The sequence below is a fragment of the Zalophus californianus genome, chromosome 2 (assembly GCF_009762305.2).
Source record: "Zalophus californianus isolate mZalCal1 chromosome 2, mZalCal1.pri.v2, whole genome shotgun sequence".
Classification (NCBI taxonomy): Eukaryota; Metazoa; Chordata; class Mammalia; order Carnivora; family Otariidae; genus Zalophus; species Zalophus californianus.
Window position 1 is genome coordinate 137,425,729 of NC_045596.1, and position 11,130 is coordinate 137,436,858.

Below are 11,130 nucleotides of genomic sequence, written 5' to 3' on the forward strand. Positions count from 1 at the left end.
GGGCTTGAAACTTAACCTCTATTTCCTCATTGGTAACCTGAGGAGAGTGATAGAGCCTGCTTTGCAGGATTTTTATTGAGGATACATCAAAGATGGGCAAAGCTCTTAGAATAATGTCTGAAATATATTAATTGCTCTATGAGGATTAGTATTGTTTTTATTCCTTCTGAGCTGAAAAAGAGGAACACCTTTCCCTCTACCTATTCCTGTGTTTCAAAAATAAATAAATAAATAAATAAAACAAGTAAATAGTATAGTTAGCTGATGACACATGCTCGCTATATTGCTTCAGATATGGCTGAGTGTGGGGAGAAGACTTCTGAGCACAGTGACATGAATCGGGCTCTTTTCTCTCCATCTCGGCTGTAACCGGCTTGCTTCCTCTGGACTAGATGCTAGTGACTACAGGAAGCCGCGTGTGAGTGCAGGTTTGGATTTTGTAGGAAGGGTGACAGAGACAAGCGGACAGAGCTTTTTCACTGGGTCCTGGGTAAGAAATAGAAAGCAGGAAGTGACAGATCCTGAGAAAAGGTTTGCCTATAGAAATCCAGTGGATCCCTTGGAGCATCAGTATGACCGATATATTTTTTTTAAGAATTTATTTACTTATTTGAGAGGGATAGCATGAGAGAGAGCAGCACAAATGGAGGGAAGGGCAGAGGGAGAGAGAGAAGCAGACTCCCCACTGAGCAGAGGGCCCAATGCAGGGCTCCATCCCAGGACCCTGGGATCATGATCTGAGCCGAAGGCAGACGATTAACCGACTGAGCCACCCAGGTGCCCCAGATATTTTTGATACCAAAAAGCAAAGGAGCCAAATAAACTAACTGAGCCCTCCCTACCCCTGAGGGGTACAAGGATGGAAGCAGGCTTCCTCAAGATGCAAACCTTCTACATTGTCAGGCCAAGGGAGAGATACTATGTCATTATAACTGCTGTCACTCAGGGTTCTCCATCAGCAAGATTTGACCCCAATGAGCCAACAGAAAAAATACAATAGTCTGTTTAAGGGGCCCAGAAGCCACAGAGAGCATTATCAAACAAAAGAAATAGAATCATGCCAGGAAACTAGAGCTGCTAGAAAGAGATAATTTGAATGAAAATAGTAAGAGCACTTATGGAGATTTAGCCCAAAAGAGACATTTTGGAAATTTAAACTACAGCACAGGGGCACCTGGGTGGCTCAGTTGTTAAGCATCTGCTTTTGGCCCAGGTCATGATCCCAGGGTCCTGGGATCGAGCCCCACATCGAGCCCCACATCGAGCCCCACATCGAGCCCCACATCGAGCCCCACATCGAGCCCCACATCGAGCCCCACATTGGGCTCTCTGCTCAGCAGGGAGTCTGCTTCTCCCTCTCCCTCCGCCTGCTGCTCCCCCTGCTTGTGCTATCTCTCTCTGTCAAAAATAAATAAAATTTTAATAAAATAAAATAAAATAAAACAAAACACAGTTTTCCAAACAATTTAGTAGACAATTTGAAAATTCTGGTCACTCCTGAGATCTGAATAAATAATTCAGAAGACTAAATTCAAGTCTTCCTTCAAAGCATTGTGCAAAAATATAAAGACCTAAAAATCATGATGGGAAAGGTAAATGATTAGGATGTAAGATCCAGAAAGCAAAACATATAAATAATAAAAGTTCCAGGAAAATAAAAAGGAATCGATGGAGGAGAAAAAAGTAACTAAATATTTTTTTCCCTTGAAACGAAGAAAGAAAACAGATTGCAGTTCTCACTCAATTCCAGTCAGAACTGGTAGGAAAAAAAATGCATACTTCTGCATAAATGGTTAAATGCCTGAGCATTAAGATTTAGAAGGAATGCAAAGTTGCAGACCAAAAAATGAAATTACCTATAAATAAAAAATATTATTTTCTCATCTCTAGCACTGGACACTAGAAGGTAGTAAAATAGCATCTACCAATTTCTCTCTTTTTTTTAAATAGGCTCCACAAGCAACATGGGTTTCAAACTCACTACCTACCCTGAGAATAAGAGTTGCATGTTCTACTGACTGAGCCAGGCAGCTACCCCACATCTACGAATTTCTGAAAAAAGATTAAGATCAAGACATATGTATTCACCTGAGATGCATTTACTCATTAGGACAAAAGAAATATATTTAGGACAAACAATATTTCAGGTGGTAATATTTATGAAATAAAGTATAAGTGGATAAAGATATTTGGGGAATGTGAAAATAAGTACAAATAGCTCCTTCTAAAACAGGAAAGACTTTCTCTAAAGGGAATTCTAATAATCTAAAACCAAAAGACAGGATAAGTAAGGGATTAGTGGTGCATCTTCATGGATGAAAATCACATTATCTTGTTGCCAAATAATAGTATTTAACATATATTTTTGATTATGATAATAGGAAAAGGAACTATAAGCATTTACAGAATGGAACCATACAATTAAGTTTCCAAATTAACAAGGAAAGAAAATGAAATAAATAGAAACTTGCTCACATTTGGAAAACAAGAAAGGGAAAAAGAAAAACAAAATATAAAATTAAAACTAAGCCCAAGTAAGTTGGAAGAAAAACAAGTGTATTCACCATCATAGTAAACATGAGACTGAACAGAAATATGCTGTTGAAAGGGATGACTAAAAATAAATCCCAGCAACATGCTATGTTCAGGAAATTCTAAAGACAAAGTGTTAGAGTTTGAAAATAAAGGCCAAAAGAATCAGGCAAATGCACACAGCAAAAAGGAACTAGGGGGTGTCAATCTGAGGTTGAGTACAATTTAAGCTATAAAAGAAAAGTCCTGAAAGAAAAAACAAAACAGGAGAATTAGCCACAAAAGGCACAATGTATGGAATCACAATAGTCATAAACTTACACACGCTAAAACTTGCCCACTAAGTACATAAGGCAAAATGATAAAGAATACAGGGTGCCTGGGTGGCTCAGTTGGTTAAGCAACTGCCTCCAGCTCAGGTCATGATCCTGGAGTCCTGGGATCGAGTCCCACATCGGGCTCCCTGCTCAGCGGGGAGTCTGCTTCTCCCTCTGACCCTCTTCCCTCTTGTGCGCTCTCTATCTCTCATTCTCTCTCTCTCAAATAAATAAAATCTTTTAAAAAAAATGATTAAGAATACAAGAAGAGACTTATGAAAACATAAAAAAGGAGACTTGTTTTGATTTAATGTAAAAAACCTGATAGAAGCAAACAGAATAATCCCACAAATTGATTTGATTGAACAGACATATAAATAAGCTTATTCAATATGTACATAATTTTATTATGTACCTGAAAACAAAGAACCCTTAACTATAGATAGATAGATAGATAGATAGATAGATAGACGTATTCTTAGCTCAGGATCTTGATGGCTTAGAAATAAATAATTATAAAATTACTAGTTTAACTATTAGGAACTTTATAAATATGTTGTTAAGATAATCCTTAGACCAGGAAAGAAGTCAAAAGATAGTTCACGAATTACATAAGGAGGGATGAAAAGGAAAATACAACTATTGAGAGACAGGAACAATCTATACCTAGTAAAAATGTGCAACCTGTGATGTCTTTGATAATGAGGTCAAGACAGAAAAAAAAACAAGTAGTACTAATAATTTAGAAAAAAAAGAACCCAAATCAAAGAGGTAAATGATTATGAACATCTATCAAGCTGACTTTAATTAAATAGGAAAATAAATGGTAATAAATAAAATATTAAAATCTCATTAATGTGATAAGCTTATTACACAAAAGTTGAGACAGAATAAAATAATATGAGTTTAGGAATGTAATGCTATGCCCCAAATTTTTAAATCTAGAGGAAATGGTCAATTTCCTAATAAACTATAAATGATAAGAATTAATACAAAAAATAATTGGGAAACTAGAATTCATCTAATATCATAAAGTATCCATTGCAATTGTCACAAGGACCAGGTGAGTTAACAGTCAAGTTTTATGTAACCTTTAAAGAATGGATGATTTCGGGCGCCTGGGTGGCTCAGTTGGTTAAGTGACTGCCTTCGGCTCAGGTCATGATCCTGGAGTCCCGGGATCGAGTCCCGCATCGGGCTCCCTGCTCAGCAGGGAGTCTGCTTCTCCCTCTGACCCTCTTCCCTCTCGTGCTCTCTCTCATTCTCTCTCTCTCTCAAATAAATAAATAAAATCTTTAAAAAAAAAAAAAAGAATGGATGATTTCAGAGGTGCCTGGGTGTCCCAATCTGTTGAGCATCTGCCTTCGGTTCAGGTCCTGATCTCAGGGTCCTGGAATAGAGTCCCACATTGGGCTCACTGCTCAGCAAGGAATCTGCTTCTCCCTCTCCCTTGCCCCTCCCCCTGCTTGTGTGCTTTCTCTCTCTCTCTCTGACAAATAAATAAATAAAATCTTAAAAAAAAAAAAAAGAATGGATGATTTCAATACAGCTCCAGGAGGTGATTTCAGCATCATGGCAGTATGAGACATCCATGTTTTTGTCTCCCCTCAATAACAAATATTTGGCATCCATCCATGGACAAAAGTGCCTTTGTGGAAGGTATGGGATATAGTACCACACACCAAGGGGTCCAAGAGGAGCCTCCCTCCCATCACCTATTGCATAGGGTAATAGGCCAATAGACCTCTGTCCCAGCTAGGGATCCTGCTGTGGCCTGTGAACTGGTTCCAGCTCCTGGAAAACACTGTTTTAGACAATTGCCTGAAGACAAGAGATACGTTTCTATAAATGTACCACTTACTAAGACTGAACCATGAAAAAAATAGAAAATCTGAACAGACCCAAAACAAATAAGGAGATTGAATCAGTAAACAAAAATCTCCCAATGAAGAAAAGTCCAGGACCAGATAGTTTCACTGGTGAATTCTACCAGACATTTAAAGAAGTATCAATACCAATCCTTCTCAAACTTTCTTAATTCTTTTGCAAATTACATTTTAATATAATTAAAAAGTAAGAGTAAAGTAAAAATAAAGCATACTCAGTCTTCATATTAAGTATACAAAAATATTCTTAACTCTAACAACAATAAAAACATGTCTCCTTTTTGCTTCAGGAACATTCATATCCACACCCTTTTTTTTTTTTAAAGATTTTATTTATTTACTTGAGAGAGAGAGAATGAGAGATAGAGAGCACGAGAGGGAAGAGGGTCAGAGGGAGAAGCAGACTCCCCACCGAGCAGGGAGCCTGATGTGGGACTCAATCCCAGGACTCCAGGATCATGACCTGAGCAGAAGGCAGTCGCTTAACCAACTGAACCACCCAGGCACCCTCATATCCACATCCTTAACAGACACCCAAACACAGGCCTCTGCACTATAAGACAAATAGTGCTAAACCAATTGCAAGGGGAAACAGATACTCAGATGCACTATGGCAAACTGGGAAATACAAGCACCATGCAAAACAGGTAGCTTCTATTCTAATCCAGGAAACAGTTTTCCCACAGGAATGTTAGCATATTTTCCTCAGGCCTAATTTTTTAAGAGAAGGCAGAAATCCAGATTTTTTTATGTGCAAATGTCCAATTTAAAATATAGAATAAACCAATCAGATATCACTGTGGGTGAAATTGTACCCATGGCCGAACATTTCCACTTTTGATTTGGGCATGAGACTATTGCAATATACTTTGGAAATAGGAAGAAATTCTCCAAGGTATACAATACCTAGTTAATTACCTTTTTGAAATTCTCAAGGGCACTGACCTGCATATACATGAACTTGAGTAGTGGGTTACGTTTAAGTAAATAACTTGCCACACATACAGTATTCTAATTTGGGCCTTTGGTTTCAAATGGAGGCTTATACTATCTTAAAAGAGTCTATCAAAAGTTACAGATAGGCTAGAACTAGAACATGGAAGCCAGATTCAGAAATGCAGGGATTTTTATGGTCTTTCTCCTGTTCCTGTTTCTTTAGTTCAAACTGTCTCAAGGTAATTTAATACATTCAGATTATCTTGCTATATCTCGTCATGCAACATATTTCATAGGCTTATCTAAGCAAGTTATCATTGGATCATATAGATGCTTTGGTCCAATCACCTGGTAGGTAGGAAGAGGGCACATATATATACCATGTGCCTAGATAGCATAAATTCTAAGAGGGGCAGATTTATTTTATAGAAGTGACATCTGAGGGGTGCCTGGGTGGCTCAGTCGTTAAGCAGCTGTCTTCAGCTCAGGTCATGATCCCAGGGTCCTGGGATCGAGCCCCACATAGGGCTCCCTGCTCAGCAGGGAGCCTGCTTCTCCCTCTCCCACTCCCCCTGCTTATGTTCCCTCTCTCGCTGTCTTTCTCTCTCTCTGTCAAATAAAATAAATAAAATCTTAAAAAAAAAAGTGATATCTGAGTATATATATATATCAATACAAAATAACCACCTAGACTTATAGGGGTCACTATTATTAGGAATTTAATAGTTTTGATGGACTTGGGAAAAGGCAATTAGTATATATTTGAGTATGGATTATTAATTGAGTCCTTTTTTAAGTGTCCATTCTTTTTTTGAGGGATGCAGTATGATAACTTCTTTAGTGAAAGCCCAGGGGATGCTGCAAGTGCAGTCTCAGAGGAATAACTATAGTAGACTCTAGATGACAAGAAGATTCTGGTTAATGAAGAGCTTAGCAACATCCAACAGCCTGCCTCAACGCTATATTTGGAATTACAAGATCTCTAAGTGTGTGCTAGTCTTTGAAAGTGTTTTGAAAAAGCGCTTTCAAATAACATGTATTAGTTTCTTAGGGCTGCCATAGCGAAGTACCACAAACTGGGTAGCTTAAAACAACAGAAATCTATTTTCTCACAGTTCTGAAGCTAGAAGTCCACTCAGAAACCTCCCTCCAAAGGTACTAAGAGAAGATCCTTCCCTGCCCCTTTCAGTGTTCCGTAGCCCCAGGCATTCCTTGGCTTGTGACAGGATAACTCCAGCATCTGCTTCCGTCTTCACATTGCAATCTTCTTTCTGTGCCTCTTCTCTTACAGACACCAGTCATGCTGGATTACCCACCCTAGTTGGTCTCATCCTAACTTGGTTACACGTACAAAGACTCTAGTTCCAAATAAGGTCACCTTCATAGGTACCGGGAGTTGGGACTTCAACATATCTTTGTGGGGGACACAATTCAACCCATAACATAAGATAGGCAATAAACTCATATCAATGTCAATCTGTTCTGTTGGGTTTTGAAGATCTTAATTAACACTCCTTTCCATAAAACAATGGCATGCAACCTTGGCTGATTATTAGAATCACCTGGGAGCTCTTAAACATCCCAATTCTTGAGCCTGCACCATGAAACAATTACATCAGCATCTCTGGAGGTGACCCAGGCCTCCGTGTATATTTGAAAGTTCTTAAGTGATTCCTATGTGTATGTAAGTTTGGAAACTGCTACAATAGACACAATAGACAACTAAGTGTAAAAAAACCTGCTTTGTTATTAAAGAACATAGTTTCATCCCTGAAGTCAAAATAATTTTCTGTTTCTTTGCACATGAATTGAACTTAACTCCTCGGGCATGGTCACAAGAGTTACACAGTTGTAGGCTCCTCCCTGCAGGGACAGAGCTTGGCCCAGCTGGCTTCTAACGTTTGGCTTGACAGTGGTCAGATCCTGTGAGTGAGAGAAAAAAGGCTAGGCCAGCATAGGCAGGGTTTTCACAGTCCCATGAACCAGATCAAACCCCGCCGGAGAGCAACGAGAGGTAGAAAAAGTAATGGAAAGTTACTAATACTTCCAAGTGTCAGATAGCTGTTCCTTTTTCTTCTCTAAAAGAAGTAAACATAATTTCCAGTTACAGTTACAAAAGTATGATTAATTGATTGTTTTCATTCCCCACAAAATCTTGCCGTCCTAAAATTTTCTTTTTTTTTAATTTATTTAACTTTTAATGGCTTCCCCTTTTCCCATCCAATGGAATCATCCTCTGATAATAGTTCCTATACAACATGGAACACACTATTTTCACAACATTTTGAATATGACTATCCATCCAAAGCAGATATGTATTGATTGATTTTTTTATTCATTTATACATTCAGCACATATTTCTCAAGTGCTGTTCTCCGAGCCAACAGACATCTTTCTGGTCCCCATCTTGTACTTTAGATTCTATTAGAATTCTAATAGATTCTATTAGAAAAGACAGAGAATAACATGCAAGCAAATAAATATTTTAGGTAGTGATAAGTGCTCTGGAGAAAAATAAAGCAAGGCAAAAAGAGAGTGCTAAATAGAGTCTCTTGGTACTCTGCCTCCAGTTCTGTCCCTTCTATGTCCTCTAGTTATACTAGATTTGAAGAATAAAGAATGCATTTCCCGGACTCCCTTTTAGCTAACTCACTAAGTGCAGTTAGGGACACCTTTGCATAAGATATGGAAGATTCAGGGAGGTAGAGGCCATTTTCCTGCACTAGTGACAACTGATTGCAGACTTCAGCAGATGTGAACATGTGCACTGCTGGGCATCAGAGTCCACTACCTAATATCTGCTTTGTGTGAGGCAGCAGGCATGAAAGTAATGTTGGCATCAGCCATTTCCTGAACTCTGCGGTAGCATGACCAAAGCCAGGGGTCCAGTGGTGAGACTTGATTTTCTTTCCTTTTAATGATTTAGTAAGCTCCTAATTAGATTCCTTTCTGCCTGAAATAACTACAGTTATTTCTGTTTCCTGAACTGAATCAGGGCAGCTACTTAAAAAATAGTGGCCAGGGAAGTCTAACAGATGAGTTGACCATTGAGTGGAGAAATACATGAATGAAGGCAGGGCTGTATTCCAGCAAAGAGCCAGGGAAGAGAGCTCTAGGCAGAGAGGATTAAAACTGTGAAAATGGGAGTTGAGTTCAGTATGTTTGCAAGACAGAAAGAAGTCTACTATAGCTGGGGGGAAAAAAACTGGATAAGAAGAGGGTTAGCCCGTAATATGGAAAGACAAACAGAGGCAAGATCACTTCTGGCCTTTTCTTTCAAGGGCATGACAAGATGGTAAGATTTATTCTCAGATAGAAAGCTACTGGAATGTTGTAGCAAAGGAGTGATGTAAGCTTGCTCCTGGGTGGAGAACAGACTATAACAGAGCAATTATAAAAGCAGGAAGACCAGATCGAAGTCTGTTTCCATGATACAAGTAAGAGAGAATTATGCATGGACTATGATGATGTGTTAGAAATGGGGAGAAGTGAATGGGTATTGGATACATTTTGAAGGCAATGCCAATAGACTTTTGGTGTGTCATATGGAACATTCCATTCAATTGGAATTGAGTGAACATAAAAGTTTTTACCCAAGTCAGAACACCTTGAAAATGAAGACTGTTATTTTTGCTGGGGACATAAACGTAAACTGGGACTGTCCCTAGATTATGGGCCTTATAAGGAAAAGAAAGATTTCAAGAATTACACAAAAGTCTTTAGCTTAAACCACTGGATGGGTAAGTTGCCATTTTGAGAAGTGAAGGACTGGAAGAAAAGCAGGTAGAGGTGGTTTAAATCAAGAATGTTGCCCAGGCTGGCTTCAAAGGTGTGTGAAGCGTATCTCCAAATATACTTGGCAGGCTACTAAACCAAGACTAACCAATAGGCAATTAGGGGAGAAAGCCAGAGCTGGGCACAAGATGTAGAAAATGAAATAAACTTACTATTACAATTATCTGACAGTCATCATATAACTAGTGACCAGAGTAATTTTACTATGAGTCTCAGAAGGTTGAACAAGAGATTCTCCTCTTGTCTAAATTCAGAACTGATCTTAGATACTGGGAGGCAGCTAAGCCTATAACTGATACTCAGTTGTCTTTATTAGTGGTTAGGCAAGAGGCATGACCTAAGGAATGGGCAGAGCTTAACACAGGCAAAAAAAATGGATGTTGATATTGAAGCATCCTCTACCAACAGACACACAAACACACATGCGCACACATATGTATGCACACGTGCACATGCTAGAGAGGAGAGGCAAAGACGATAGGTTGTGAACACCAAATATATACTAGGTGTTACAGGTCACTAAGGATTTCCCACTTAATTTCACTTGGGTAAACATAGGAAGAAAGTTCAAACTATGATTGGAAGAACTGAAAGCAATCGCTTTTTAAAAATTGCGTAAATTTTTAAAATTTCTATCTTTTTATTTTTCATTTTTACTATTTTTTGTTTCCCTTCACTTTTATTCTTACTCTTTCAATTTTATATCTCTTCTCTTTGTAAGCACATAGCATTCAGTTATTTAAGAGTAAATATTATCATTAGTATTTTAAAAGAATATGAAACCATAATTTCTCCTTAATCATTTATTCATTATTTTATAGAAGTCCATTTTTAAGTTGAATTGTCAGCATCTGGATATGAAAATAAACAGAAGAAAACTTGTTATTTCTACTTTTTTTAAATAAAGCTTTGTTTCTGTAACCATGATTTCAAGATAAAATTTAAAGGAAAAATATAAGTAATCTGTTTAATCCTCTCCTGCATCATGTAAAATAACAGGAAAAGTCTTCTTTTATCCTGCCAAAACGTTACCTATCTAGATATTTCTGTCATCAATTCTACAATTTTATTATAATTAATACATATTAGCTGTAATTTGACAACCACCACCATGGTCAGAAACGGGACACATCACATTAAAAAAAAAATGTTTCTAAATCAATTTTAATAAGTTCTGATGCCCTTTACTACTAAATTGGTAATAAATGTGTGTTCAGTCTTTATTGAGATATGCTTTTTCTGATATCTTACAAAGGGAAGATCATTGGGATTCATCAGTCTACACTGGGCAAACTCCATGGCCCTGGAGAGTGGGAAACTCTGATGCTTCCTTACCACCCTTGAGCACAAAAGGGTGTGTGTGTGTGTGTGTGTGTGTGTGTGTGTGTGTGTGTGTGTTGAACTATGAGTGTTAACACCTGGGAAGCAGCCTTCCCTTTGTGCTTCTGCACACTCTGTGTGTGCACAACTCTGGACCCTGACATTTGGACTACGCAGGCCCCCATCCTGCTACATGGTTCATAAATGAACCAACTCACTTTGATATTCAAGTCAGTTTGAACCAATATTGGAACTCTTTGTAAAATGCTACTCATGTCCAAATTTTCACTTTGTTCTAAGACAGCAGCTGAATTTAAAATGAGTGCAACAGAATAGTCATATCC